The 12,584-nt window shown below is 41.5% G+C and overlaps 1 protein-coding gene across 1 annotated transcript in view; it reads right to left on the bottom strand.

Annotated features, from left to right (window-relative positions):
- The window catches only part of CCDC170 (coiled-coil domain containing 170), a 111,681-nt gene extending 102,013 nt beyond the window's left edge, over nucleotides 1-9,668 (bottom strand). The window contains exons 1-2 of the mRNA XM_032338721.1: nucleotides 9,336-9,668; nucleotides 8,978-9,052 (exon numbers count right to left, since the gene is read on the bottom strand). The gene's annotated coding sequence lies outside the window, so the exon portion shown is untranslated. The remainder of the gene's footprint in view (nucleotides 1-8,977; nucleotides 9,053-9,335) is intronic.
- Nucleotides 9,669-12,584: the final 2,916 nt, after the last annotated feature.

Below are 12,584 nucleotides of genomic sequence, written 5' to 3' on the forward strand. Positions count from 1 at the left end.
AAAGTTTTTAAAAAATGCACAATAAAAAAATTTTTAACCAGTATTATACAGATTTTTTTCTAAGTGACAGCAATGCACTTTTGTGTAAGTGGGAGCAGACAAAGGGCTTGGCTGGCTCCTGCCCAGACGCCTTTGAACTTTCTGGGATGTCAAGACCTGAGCCAAGTGAGTCTTCAAGGCAGCATCTGGTGACAGTGTCTTTGAGGGTTGAGAGGGAGGAGACAGAATCAGAGTGTATATCTGAGCTGGAACCTGGAAGGGACGAGCTGGTATGACGGTGACAGAACATGCAGGCTGGCAGCGGGGGGACCCTGGGCGGGATGAGGGTTTAAGCAAGGGAGGGAGGTCCAGAGCCACAAAGCAAGTTCCAGCCCCGACTTCTCACCAACCTGCATGTCTGCACAATACATCATGACCCATCGCACCTCAGTACAGACTTCTGGTTTTCGTTGTAACGTCAGGAAAGACAGAAGGCTACCAGCTGTGCGACCTGCTGCAGCTCATATAACCCCTTCTTCGGGATTAGATGCCAGGCTGAGTTAGGGCCGTGGCGTGTAGGACTCTTCCGCTGCCCAGACTTCGGAAGGCGATCATCGGGAAGCTCGCGCCCGCAGGATGACAACGGGGCAGGAAGAGGCGGGATGGGCTGGAGGAGAGCGAGGAGACGCGAGGAGGTCTTCCGGACGGGCCGCCATGGACCAGCTGAGAGCTGGCCCCCGTGCCATGGCGGGGTGCGGATGGGGAAGAGGGGGAGGTCTGGAGTCTGAGCTTCCAGCCAGGCTGGAAGTGGGGTGAGGCCTGACAGGCAGCAAGGAAGATAAAGCAGAGGAGGGGGGAGGAAAGAGAGTTCAGCTGGGGACACATTTAGTCTGAGGTGCTGATAGGGGAAGGCAAACATTTTGCAGTTTGGGAACAGGAAGTCCTGGGCACATCCAGCTTAAACCAGAATTTCCAGCTCATTCTGCTATAAGATTAAATTTTATCCTGAAATGTGTTTATAAACCTGGCCCAGCTGAGGTATATGTTAAATAAACAGGCTCTCGGAGACGAGATAAAAAGTCCTCATGAGTAGCTCTGGGAAGCAATGAAGCGCTCTGTCCCCTCTGGCGCCGGGGGTTCTCTTGTGATGTCACAAGTTTATTGCTCGGTTTCTCCTTTTGTTTGTTTGTTTGTCTTACCAATCTACAGGGTTCTCATAGGAAAATTTGTAATACGATAATAACTTTGGGGGCTTTTGACTTCTTTTTCGAAACCTGTCGCTGAAACCACTCCCATGATATTTTAGTTGTCTGAAGGTTGTTTTAAAAGACCATATTTGATTTCACTATTTCTCCAAACAACCGAATGAAACGTGGCCAAAGGCTGCAAGCAACTCGTGTAGCTGAAAGCATGGGATTGCAAATTGTGAAATTCTCTGAAGAAAAATGAAGCAATAATGCTTAGAAAAATATTTTGGCTGTTGCACAGCAATAAAATCTTTAAAAGAGAAGTTTACAATATTGAAAGAATATCACTGCTGTATTACTTCAGTAGATGTGTTATTGAAAAATTAGAACTGATCTGTATCGTTGGCAGATTTTTTTCCCAGACAAAAGCCAGCCCTCCTTGGGACCTGGAAATAATAGACTACCAAGGGAAAGTGTTGTCAGGTCAAGCATTTCCCCCGCTGTAACAAAATTGGGAATCAGGAGACTCCCCCTTCACTGAAATCAGATTATAAATGAGATCTAGTTCTTTTTGTATATATGGGGTAGGGGGAGAACCAGTGAAATATAAGCTTGTATGAGAGACCTATTCCTTGTTTAAAAAATAGTAAAAGTCCTTGGATTTATCCCTGGACTTTGAGGCCCTCAAACAGAGGTTAAGTGGACAGACTTTTGAGCCAGGTTGCCTGGGATGAAATCCTGGCTTTGCCATTGCCTGGTCTTGTGATCTTGGGTAAATTTCTCCACTTCCTTGGGTCTCTTTCCTGGTCTGTACTATAGAGGTAACAATAGTTAACCCATGGGGTTGTTGTAAGGATTACATGAGTTAATGCATGTGAAGGCCCCAGTACAGAACCTGGGACAAAGTTCAAAGTGTTAGCTGTTTGCACTGTTCTTTTAAAACACAAGAGTAGGAAATTCCCTCCCAAAACACCACAAAAAAGGACTAGAAATGCAAAATTGTTTACTCTTACTCTAAATTGCTTAGAACTTCAGAAGATCGTAATCTTTTTTTTTTTTTTTAAGGTGAGGACGGGACAGAGGGGGAGGGAGGGAGAGAGAGAATCTCAAGAGAGAATCTCGTGACCCTGAGATCTCACGACCCTGAGATCATGACCTGACCAGATTCAAGAGTTGGACGTTTAACCCACTGAGACACCCAGACATTCTGGATGATGATCATCTTTTTAAAAAATTTTTAAACTACTCAGTATATACGAACAAATTCTTTAAGTACTTTCTTTACTTTGAAAAATCAGAATATTAGAAAGGGTTCGTGGGTAGCAACTAGCAGCAACAGAAGTGCCTTATCTCCAAGAACTTAGAAACCAATTGGCCTCATTCGACTAAAACAAAACAGAAATATGCAAGATGCTTTATTTTTTTAATTAAAGATTTTATGTATTTATTTGACAAGCAGAGATGACAAGTAGGCAGAGAGGCAGGCAGAGAGAGAGGGGGAAGCAGGCTCCCTGCTGAGTAGAAAGCCCAATGCAGGGCTCCATCCCAGAACCCTGGGATCATGACCTGAGCCAAAGGCAGAGGCTTTAACCCACTGAGCCACCCAGGTGCCCCTATGCAAGATGCTTTGTGAAGACACTATTTCCCCAGCCAAGTCAGGACTATAACTTCACTGACTACATTAACACACATAAAGAGGGAATGTGTTAATCACCATAGAGGTTATGGTACACCAGGAACTCAGGGGAAAGTCCCCAATCTCAAATGTTAATGTCTTATCCACTTGATACTTTATTTCTCATCGAAATTAATAAATAAGATTTGGAGGTTTTAGAATATCCAGATTCCACTCTCAGAGCCTCCAAACCTGTGGCTACAGTCTCCCCATCCATTCACAGGACGTGTTAGGAATGTTCCAGAACAGAACCCTAATGTCACAGCGTAGTCCGAAACAGCAATGCGAAAAAATGAATGTAGTTCTTCAGGTTCTTTTTGCTCCCACAAGTTGGACCAATTGGTCTTAAAGGACTGATGTTAAAAATTCCACCCAAAAATATGATAATTTGCCAAGCATTCCATTAAATCAACTTTCAAAAGCAAATGTGGTTTCTAAATTAAGCAAAACCCCAGTTTCTTCTGGATCTTTAAAATGTCTTTATTATTTTGGAAAATCTTATGGGTTTGGGTGGGGGAGTGTGGGATTTTCCTGACCTCATTTTAGACATGCTTTAAATTTCTTTTAAAATAATGCCAACTTTCTTTCAAAGCGCAACAAATAATTCTTGTTAATAAAACGTTTATAAAAGTTGAGAGTGAAGAGTTTCTCATATGCACTACTCTGGCTTCTCAGGATGGGTCCTGGCTTCCTGCTGAAAGTTTTCACAAAAGCAATCAAAAACATTTTGATGATTTTTCTCATTCAGACCAGGCTAGATTTTATTACCAACTGAGCCTGAACAAACCATATCACATATAATATATATTAAAACTGTAATATATAAATAAAGCAATCTTCATCTACTCTTCTGAGCAATAGCATAAAAAATAAATTAGCCTAATTTTTGAACAGAGATTTTGTCTTCTAATTTAGAGATTTGGCCTCAATTAAAATAACCTCTTTATAAGCTTGAATTACTAGTCATAAATGTCCTTGGTCTATAAAGCTTCCTCTAGTAAAAGAGGAAGAGAAGGAATCAAAATACAGAAATCTGAGCACTCAGATAATCAACTGTTTTAAATGAATGCCTTAGCCTTCCCCGGGACAGATAGCTCTCGAGGTCGTTGCTCAGTTTCATCATTGATACAAACACTGATTTATGAGGGAAAACTGCTTAATTTCTTTGGATAAATCAGCCACAAATACTTAATACCTGTTCCACACAGAACAGTGAGTTTAAAAGGAAGGGGTATTTCCCTCTAAGCTCCAGGACTTTCAGAGTGAGGAGGAAACACAAGACATGGAAGACATAGAACACAAACACCGAAAGAAAACCCAGTCCCTGAGCAATACTGCAAACATGGTAAGTCACAGCTGGAGTGGAAGTACCTGACGAGGTAGCCCTTGAGGAGCAGACTCTTAGGTAACTGCAAAGATAAGATGAAAAAAAGGAAGAACTTCCCTTACTCAACACATCACACTTTGGAGGCCACCATTTTATAACATGTATGTGGAAAAAAAAAATGCTCTGAATCCATTGCTATATGTTGCAGTGTTCACACATAGTCACAAAACCCCAGACATCAGTGCAGCCTGACTGGCCCCACGGCAAAACCAAATCTGGGGTCCAGGCTTGTGCTCCGGTTTTGACATCACAGTTGACTATGGGGCAGACACTGGTTAGTGATTCACTAAGCCTGGTTCCGTGCAACCTTGAAATCTGGCCTTTGGTATATGAGTGGAAGTGAAGGTCATGGCTTCCAGGTTTAGCCCCTTAAAACCTCTTGTGGGATTCTGTGTGCTCTTGCCTCTCCTGTCCTCTGGAGAGACCCTGATTCCAGAATGATCTCTGCATATCGCAGGTTGTAGAGTCTCCAATAGCCCGGACCCCGGAGGGTCTGCAGAGAGCACATGAGGCTGTTCCCTCCCACACACCCATCCAGGCCACCTGGACTTCCCGGAGTACTTTCTTTTCTGCTAAACCACTGAGCTCTGGGTGCTGACCAGTCCTAACAAGGAGCATGCCTTAATGGTCCAATGTGTTATCTTCAAACCACAGAAAACTAAAGCAAAAAAGACATGTGATCCTGCTGAATTTTGTTGGAGAATGTTAGACATTTATGAAAGGAGATGTATTATAACTTCATTTTCATTTTTTTAAATAATTTTATTTATTTATTTGAGAGAAAGAGAGACAGAGAGAGAGGGAGAGGGAGAAGCCGGCTCCCCGATGAGCAGGGGGCCTGAATCCCAACTTGGGCTCCATCCCACGTCCCTGAGATCATGATCTGAGCCGAAGGCAGAGGACAGAGTCACCCAGGTGCCCCTTGTTTTCATTTCCTTAAAGTGAAAATAAAGCATTTGAATAGTGAGCAAAACTAAACCTGTGAGTATAGATATCGTTACAAGAAAATATGGAGAGAGAAAATTACTGAAGAGGAATATTTGTTTAAAACCGATCTGCGTGCAAGTAGCTGTGCCCTTCCCCCCCACCCATCCATCCCACCTGCGCCAGCCCCTGTGCTTGGGCCAGAAGAGCGTCTAAGGGGAAAGTCTCCCCATTCATCAAATAAGAAGGTTTTCGGTGTATGATTTCCCAGAGGGTCACCCTCCCTCCCTGTTCTCTTTGTGACACTTCACTCCAGTGAAATCTTACAGGGAAGCAAATATATAAAACAGATCTTGGCACCGCTCTGGATAAAGTCAGGTTGAAAATGTGGCTCCGGCCCCAAACTGTTCCAGGCATCCCTGGAAACAACTTAACAAAACCGGAAGGACACTTTGGAGCATAGTTTAAAAGCCACAATTTCTATGAATTTAATCACAAGATAGGTAAAGTCAGCCTAAACGTCCTTAGTTTCTTTCATAACTTCTGATTATTGCCTTGTCACCTAACAGCTTATCTGTATTTTCTGGAAACCATTAAAATTTTCGACCCGTGCGACACCTTACATAATAGATTCCATTTTCCTTTAAAATTTTTTTTTTACATTCAACTTTCTTCCATTTTCTCGCTACCGTCAGCCTAGTTCAGGCCGGGATTACATGACTCCTTTGTCTCAGTTTCTCCCCAATGCCCCAATCCATCCTGCACATATTCTCTCTCTCTCTTTTTAAGAGGTTTATTTATTGGAGAGAGAGAGAGCGCGCAGAGAGGAGGGGCAGAGGGAGAGGAAGAGAGAAGCAAGTGGACTTGGCGCTGAGCGTGGGGCTCGACGTGGGGCTCGATCTCCCGACCCTGAGATCACAACCTGAGCAGACACCAGGAGCTGGAGCATGAGCTGACTGCACCACCCAGGGGCCCGCGGTCTTGAGATTCTATTCTCTATTCTGCAGCATGAGTGGACTTTATGGAACATAAATCTGAGCAGGTCTCTCTTGCTCGAAACCTTCTGTTGGTCGCCCATCACACTTGGAATAAAAATCCAAAGGCTTTTCGGTAGCCCCCAAGACTCTACATGACCTGGCCTCACCTCCACCTCCTCGGTTTTGCCCGGACATGGCAAGTGTAGTCCCAGCCGGGACCCTTATACTCCACATCGCCTGTGCCCACTCCTCTCGTGTCCCAGATGGCCACGGGGTTCACTGCTGTATTCCGTCCAGGTCCGTGTTCAGATCTGACCTGCTCCCTGGGCTTTCCCACTCTACCTCCATCCTGCTCTGGCTCACCTCATCTCGTCTTCGACCCCACCACCCAGAGCACATCACTTCTTGACGTTAAATCACGTGTGTACTTGTTGGTTCCCCCTCACTGGATAGAACATCCTTGAGGATGGAATTTTCATTTTGCTCACTCCTCTACCCCCAACACCTAAAACAGTACATAGCATGTATTCGTTGCACGGTAAATAATTCTGTAAACGAATAAATGAATACCCCCAGAGTGTGTAGCTCCTGATTATCACCCTTTTCTGCTCAAAAACTTTCAGGCCCCAACATTATCAAGCTATGTTTCCCCTCTTGCAGCCTTTTTCCCATCTCAGAACCCCCCTAGATGTTGATACAGCAACATGGGTGACTTCTAAAGGCATTATGCTGAGTGAGACATACCAGTCTTGAAATGTCTGTATTGTATGATTCCATTTATACGACGTTCTCAAAAGGACAAAACTATAAGGACAAAGAACAAGATCAGTGGTGCCAGAAGTTATGGGTGGGGATAGATGCAACTTTATAAAAGAAAACATTGGTGGGGGGGGTGATGGGGGGATGATAGAATTGAGCTGTATCCTAATTATGGTGTTTGCCAAGAATCTACATATGTGTTGGAATTCATAGAATTGTACTTGAAAAGAAAATAGTCAAGTTTACCATGTGATATTTTTTTAAAAATAAAATATAAATAAATATGTAAGTAAAATACTTTTCAGACCTACGGATCCTAAGATCCAGAAAATTTGAGTTTTTGCTGTCCCCTACCTCTTGCTATGGTTTTCCTGTCCCCTCCCCAATCTCTCCTGCTTCCATCCCCTCTTTGTTAAGTCTGTCTGTACTAGACTCTCCACGCTGAAAGTCTTTTACAACAGAACTGCCAGACTGATCTTTCTAGAACATGGTTTTACCCCTTCCCTCCTCAGAATCTCCTTATCACCTACAGCAGTGGTTTCTAAGACTTCCTTCTTTTAAAGCCAAAGAATCTTTGCTCAACTGGAATTTTTCTCAGGATCCCAGTATGCAGAATAGACTGAATTTGGAGATTTCCCTGGTTCACCTAGTTGACTCAGGGCGGGCGGGGGGGATGCTAGAGTCCCACTAAAGAGCCCCCTCATGACCCCAATCTTACACACCACCCCTAAGCCACTCCCCAAAGTACCTCCACAGAATCTCAGGTTGAGAACCAGGAGTCAACAGCGCAAAGTTTAACTTTTTAGAGTTGTGTCTCTGTTCTCTGAAATCTTACTCCTTGTCCTAAAGAATTTATAAGACCATCAGAAGGGCAGAGGACTGGGAAGTTTTGGGTTCAAGCCCGAATCCAGCCACTGACCAGCCGTGTGGACCCTGTTGAGCTTCTATCGCCCGAAAGACCAAGTTAGTAATAACCTCTCTCCTAGCACTGTTGCAATGACATGACATAGTATGTTCATTCTTTTGAATTCTTCTAAATAGAGTATTATTATCACGGGAGGCAATGTAAGTGGTAGCAAAAACCTATGGGTTTGGGACCTTTTAACCTTGTTTAAATACAGGTTCTGTTGTTTGCACTACTGGAGTTTATGCTCTCAGAGTTTGTCTTGCATGTGTAAAATGGAAAAAAAATACAATCACATTAGGACATGAAAACCTTCAGGGGGCATGTGGGTAGTTCAGTCCGTTAAGCATTTGACCTTGAATCAGGTCATGATCTCCTGGGATGGAGTCTCACATCAGACTCCCTGCTCAGCGGGAAGTCTCCCTCTCCCTCTGCCCCTCCCCCTGCTCATGCTCTCCTGCTCTCTCTCTCTCAAATAAATAAATAAAATCTTTAAAAAAAAAAAAAAAAGAAAGAAAGAAAAGAAAAGAAAACCTCCAGAGAAAGAAGAGGGGCCTCTCTTTCCATAAGCATCTCTTTTTTATCTTTTTCCTATACTGTGCCTTTTTATTCCCATGGCTTATTCATTCTGTAACTAGAAACCTGTACCTCCAGCTCCCCTGCCCCCTCTTTGCCCATCTCCCCACCCCCTCTCTTCCCTCTGGCAACCATCAGTTTGTTCTCTGCATTTATAGGTCTGATTCTGCTTTTTGTTTGTTTGTTTGTTTGTTTATTCATTTGTTTTGGCCTTTAGATTCCACATGTGAGTGATCTGTATTGTAATTGTCTTTCTCAGTCTGACATATTTCATTTAGCATAATAGCTTCTAGGTATCACCCTTGGAGTCTTGTTGCTAAGACAGGCTCTTCAATATAGTAAAATATTCCTCCATTCCATGAAGAATTTCTGTCTACATTGCCTAAAGTCTACAATGTGCAATATTTTCAATCAATTATTTTAACTGAAAATAAATTGTATCCTTTGGCTCTTACTTCACCACATAATTATATCTCTAGCAACCTATCTGGAACATTAAGCAGCAGAATAATTGAACACCTAACTGAAAATCACCTAGTTTATTAGTAACAGAGCTGGGACAGGAATTCAGTCCTTGCCCACTTACCAACTCTTTGAAGAAGAACCTACCTCAGTAATGGAAGGTGGCTGACAGATCTTCTCTAAAATCACCATTATTGGGGCTTCAGAAGTTCACATCACATTCTATTTGGGAATTGATGAGAAAGGAAAAAGAAATATAGAATTAAGTCATCCTTTAACATATTAGTATAAAATTGTGCCTCATTTAGTTTGAAATAGCTTATCAGTACTGCTATCAAAGACCAGCAAGAGTTGAGATAATTTCCATGAACGGATTTTGGATTTCACCAAGATAGCAAAACAATTTTTATATCATCCCTCTGGTTGGAAGAATGAGCTAGTTCATTCTTGTCAAATCATTTCCATCTGTTCACAAAAATAATTTCCCTTCAAAATAACTACCCACTTGTTTTCAGCTGGTTGGTGGCCTGAAACATGAGAGGTTTCCATTTCATGACTGGATTTGCTGATGTGCAGCCCTACGAACACAAGTTCTTAGAGAAGATTCCCTTCCTCGGTCTGATGTTCAGCCTGTTGTAAAATTCCGTGAATTCGTGTGTGCCCAAAGATACAAAATGTAATGATGCAGAAAAACAATCCCTATTTCTGCCCCACCCACTCTACATCATTATTCTAGAATGTATCATTGATATTGAGAGCTGAGTTTTTTTCCACTTCTACTAAGACTTCAACATGTTAATGATTGATAATATGGCTTATGATCCATACAATCTCATGACTCAAATTTCTAATGGTAGTCTATTTAATCATTTTTTAAACTTAATTACATGGTTATAAATTATGCCTATGGTATAATAACTTCAATAAAAGCCATAACTTGAGTTTTGGAATTTAGCCCTTTGGAGTTTAAATTTTGGCTCTGTCATTGACTGCTTGAGTGGCCTTGTGCCCTGTTACTTGAAATCACTGAGACTCAGTGCTCCTGCATGTATAATGGAATAAAGATATTGGCTCCCAGTGTTTCTATGAGGATATCATGCCACACTATGAGTAAAGCACTTAATACAATGCCTGGAACACAGTGCTCCATAAATGGGATCTATTCTGATTCTAGCACATCTATAGATGCTTGAAACTCATGGATTGTCAATAATTATCATAAAATTGAAATTACATGTGAAAGAAATTGTGTTGAATTTCACTTCTTGCTTTATATTTTAAATAGCTTTCTGTTTCTGATTTTTTAGGATCTTTAAAGTATTTTTTAAAATAAGAGTTATAAATAAGAAAAAACATTCCAAGTACTTTTCATCTCTTAAAAATATCTGCTAATGATAAAGTGAAGGATGACTCAACCCATGTGCACATGTCAGATTTTCCCACTTCCCTTTTATTTTTTTTTTAAGGACCCCTGGAAGGTACCAAGCTGGGTAATAGATGATTAGCATTAAGTGAAGGTTGAGATGGGAAGAAAAAAATACAGGACAATGGGTTTCTTCTTTGCCAAAAAAAGAAAAAACACAAAAACCCTACAAAAATAAACCCAGTCACATCTTCCACCAGCTTTATGAAAAAGAAAGGAGACAAATTGGTGGGAAACAAGAAAAATAAGAGCTGGTGTTCTTAACTGTTTTTCTGCCATCAATTTCCCCAAATAAATGTCATAATTTTTGACATAATGATGAAACAATAATTTGAGATGGCTGAAACAACTGTTATATAATATGGAAAGATCTATGATTTCCACGGGTGACATAGGGACCAGTAATATTGCTAATATTGCTCAAGTTTGTGGCCCATATGCAAAAACGAAGGAAATACTTTAGGAAGCCATGTAAAAACCTAAAAATGAGCTCATTATAATTGCAACTGTATAAATAGAGAATAACATGAAAAGGAATAAGCTGAAAAACTGAGACTGAATATGGACCTTTTAAAACTTTTTTTGCCAATACTGCTGCAATTGCAAATCATTAAAAATCATCAAACCATTAAAAAATTTACAACTGACATAAAAGACTGAAGGAAATACTAAATTTCAGTTCAGGATTAATGAAAATGAAGATGAAACTTTTTCCCAGACAAGCTTACAAACTGCCTGGATATGTCTGATGAACCTCTTGAATACCACCTGAAAAATTTCTGCATTGAAGCCATAATACGCCCGATTTATATCTTTCTTTCTTTCTTTTTTTTTAGAGAGAGCATGTACGGGGTGGAGCTGGGGGTGTGGGGTGAGGGGCAGTGGTAGAGGGAGAAAGAGAATTTCCAGCAGACACCCCACTGAGCACAGAGCCCAGCCCATCCCAAGGCTCAATCTCACACCCCCTGAGATCATGCCCTAAATTGAAATCAAGAGTTGGTCACTTAACCGACTGAGCCACCCAGGCGCTCCCTAACTTGTATATATATATATTTTTTAAGATTTTATTTATTTATTTGACAGACAGAGATCACATGTAGGCAGAGCAGCAGGCAGAGAGGTGAGGGGAAGCAGATCCCTGCTGAAACAGAGAGCCCGACGCGGGGCTCGATCCCAGGACCCTGAGATCACGACCCCAGCCGAAGGCAGAGGCTTAACCCACTGAGCCACCCAGGTGCCCCTAACTCGTATATTCTTACATGTAAGGTACAATTAGAATATTAGTTACTTTAAATTTTCTGAATCACTGTAAAAATTAATTTCCTGGGGCACCTGGGTGACTTAGTAGTTAGGTGTCTGCCTTCAGCTGGGGTCATGATCCCAGGGTCCTGGGATTGAGCCCCACATTGGGCTCCCTGCTCAGAGGGAAGCCTGCTTCTCCCTCTCACTCCCTTTGCTTGTGATCCCTCTCTCACTGTCTCTCTGTCAAATACATAAAATAAAAGCTTAATAAATAAATAAATAAAATCTTTTTTAAAATATTAATTTGCTATATTAAAATTAACCAAATAAGGAGGGGAGCCTGGGTGGCTCAGTGGGTTAAAGCCTCTGCCTTTAGCTCAGGTCATGATCTCAGGGTCCTGGGATCCAGCCCCATATTGGGCTCTCTGCCCGGCAGGGAGCCTGCTTCCTCCTCTCTCTCTCTGCCTGCCTCTCTGCCTACTTGTGATCTCTCTCTGTCAAATAAATAAAATCTTTTTAAAAAAATTAACCAAATAAGGAAACAAACATAGTGTCCTTTTTCTCTTCCAAGTAAAGGTTAAATGAATGGAAAACAATTATTTTCATTTTCTTACAAAGTATTTCTAGCGTGACTTTTCTAGATTGTTAACAAAATTCTATTTTTTTTAACTTTTTCTGAGTTATAATTCTATTTTCTCATCTATTTTGATATAATTCTATGATAAACCACTATAATATTTGTTGCAAGTATTATATGTATACATAAAATTTCAGCCAAGAAAGGAATGAGGACATCATTTTTTGGTCATGGACCTTACTGCATTTTACCATGGCAGACCCCAGAAGCCGTGCTCCACTGTAATGATTTTAAAGTTGAAACCACAAGAATGTGTGCAGTCAACAATGAAAATTATACTCTGCCAATTTTTCTTGCTGAAATCTCTGTACACAGGAGGAAATTCAGCCGCTTTACTATGCTAAAGCATCTCCCCCTTGTGCCTAAACTTTGTATTGAACTCAAAAGAATTGAAAGTCATGATACATGGCAGGAATTAAAAAAAAAGAAAAAAAGTGGGGCACCTGGGTGGC

The sequence above is a fragment of the Mustela erminea genome, chromosome 4 (assembly GCF_009829155.1).
Source record: "Mustela erminea isolate mMusErm1 chromosome 4, mMusErm1.Pri, whole genome shotgun sequence".
In the NCBI taxonomy this organism is placed as follows: domain Eukaryota; kingdom Metazoa; phylum Chordata; class Mammalia; order Carnivora; family Mustelidae; genus Mustela; species Mustela erminea.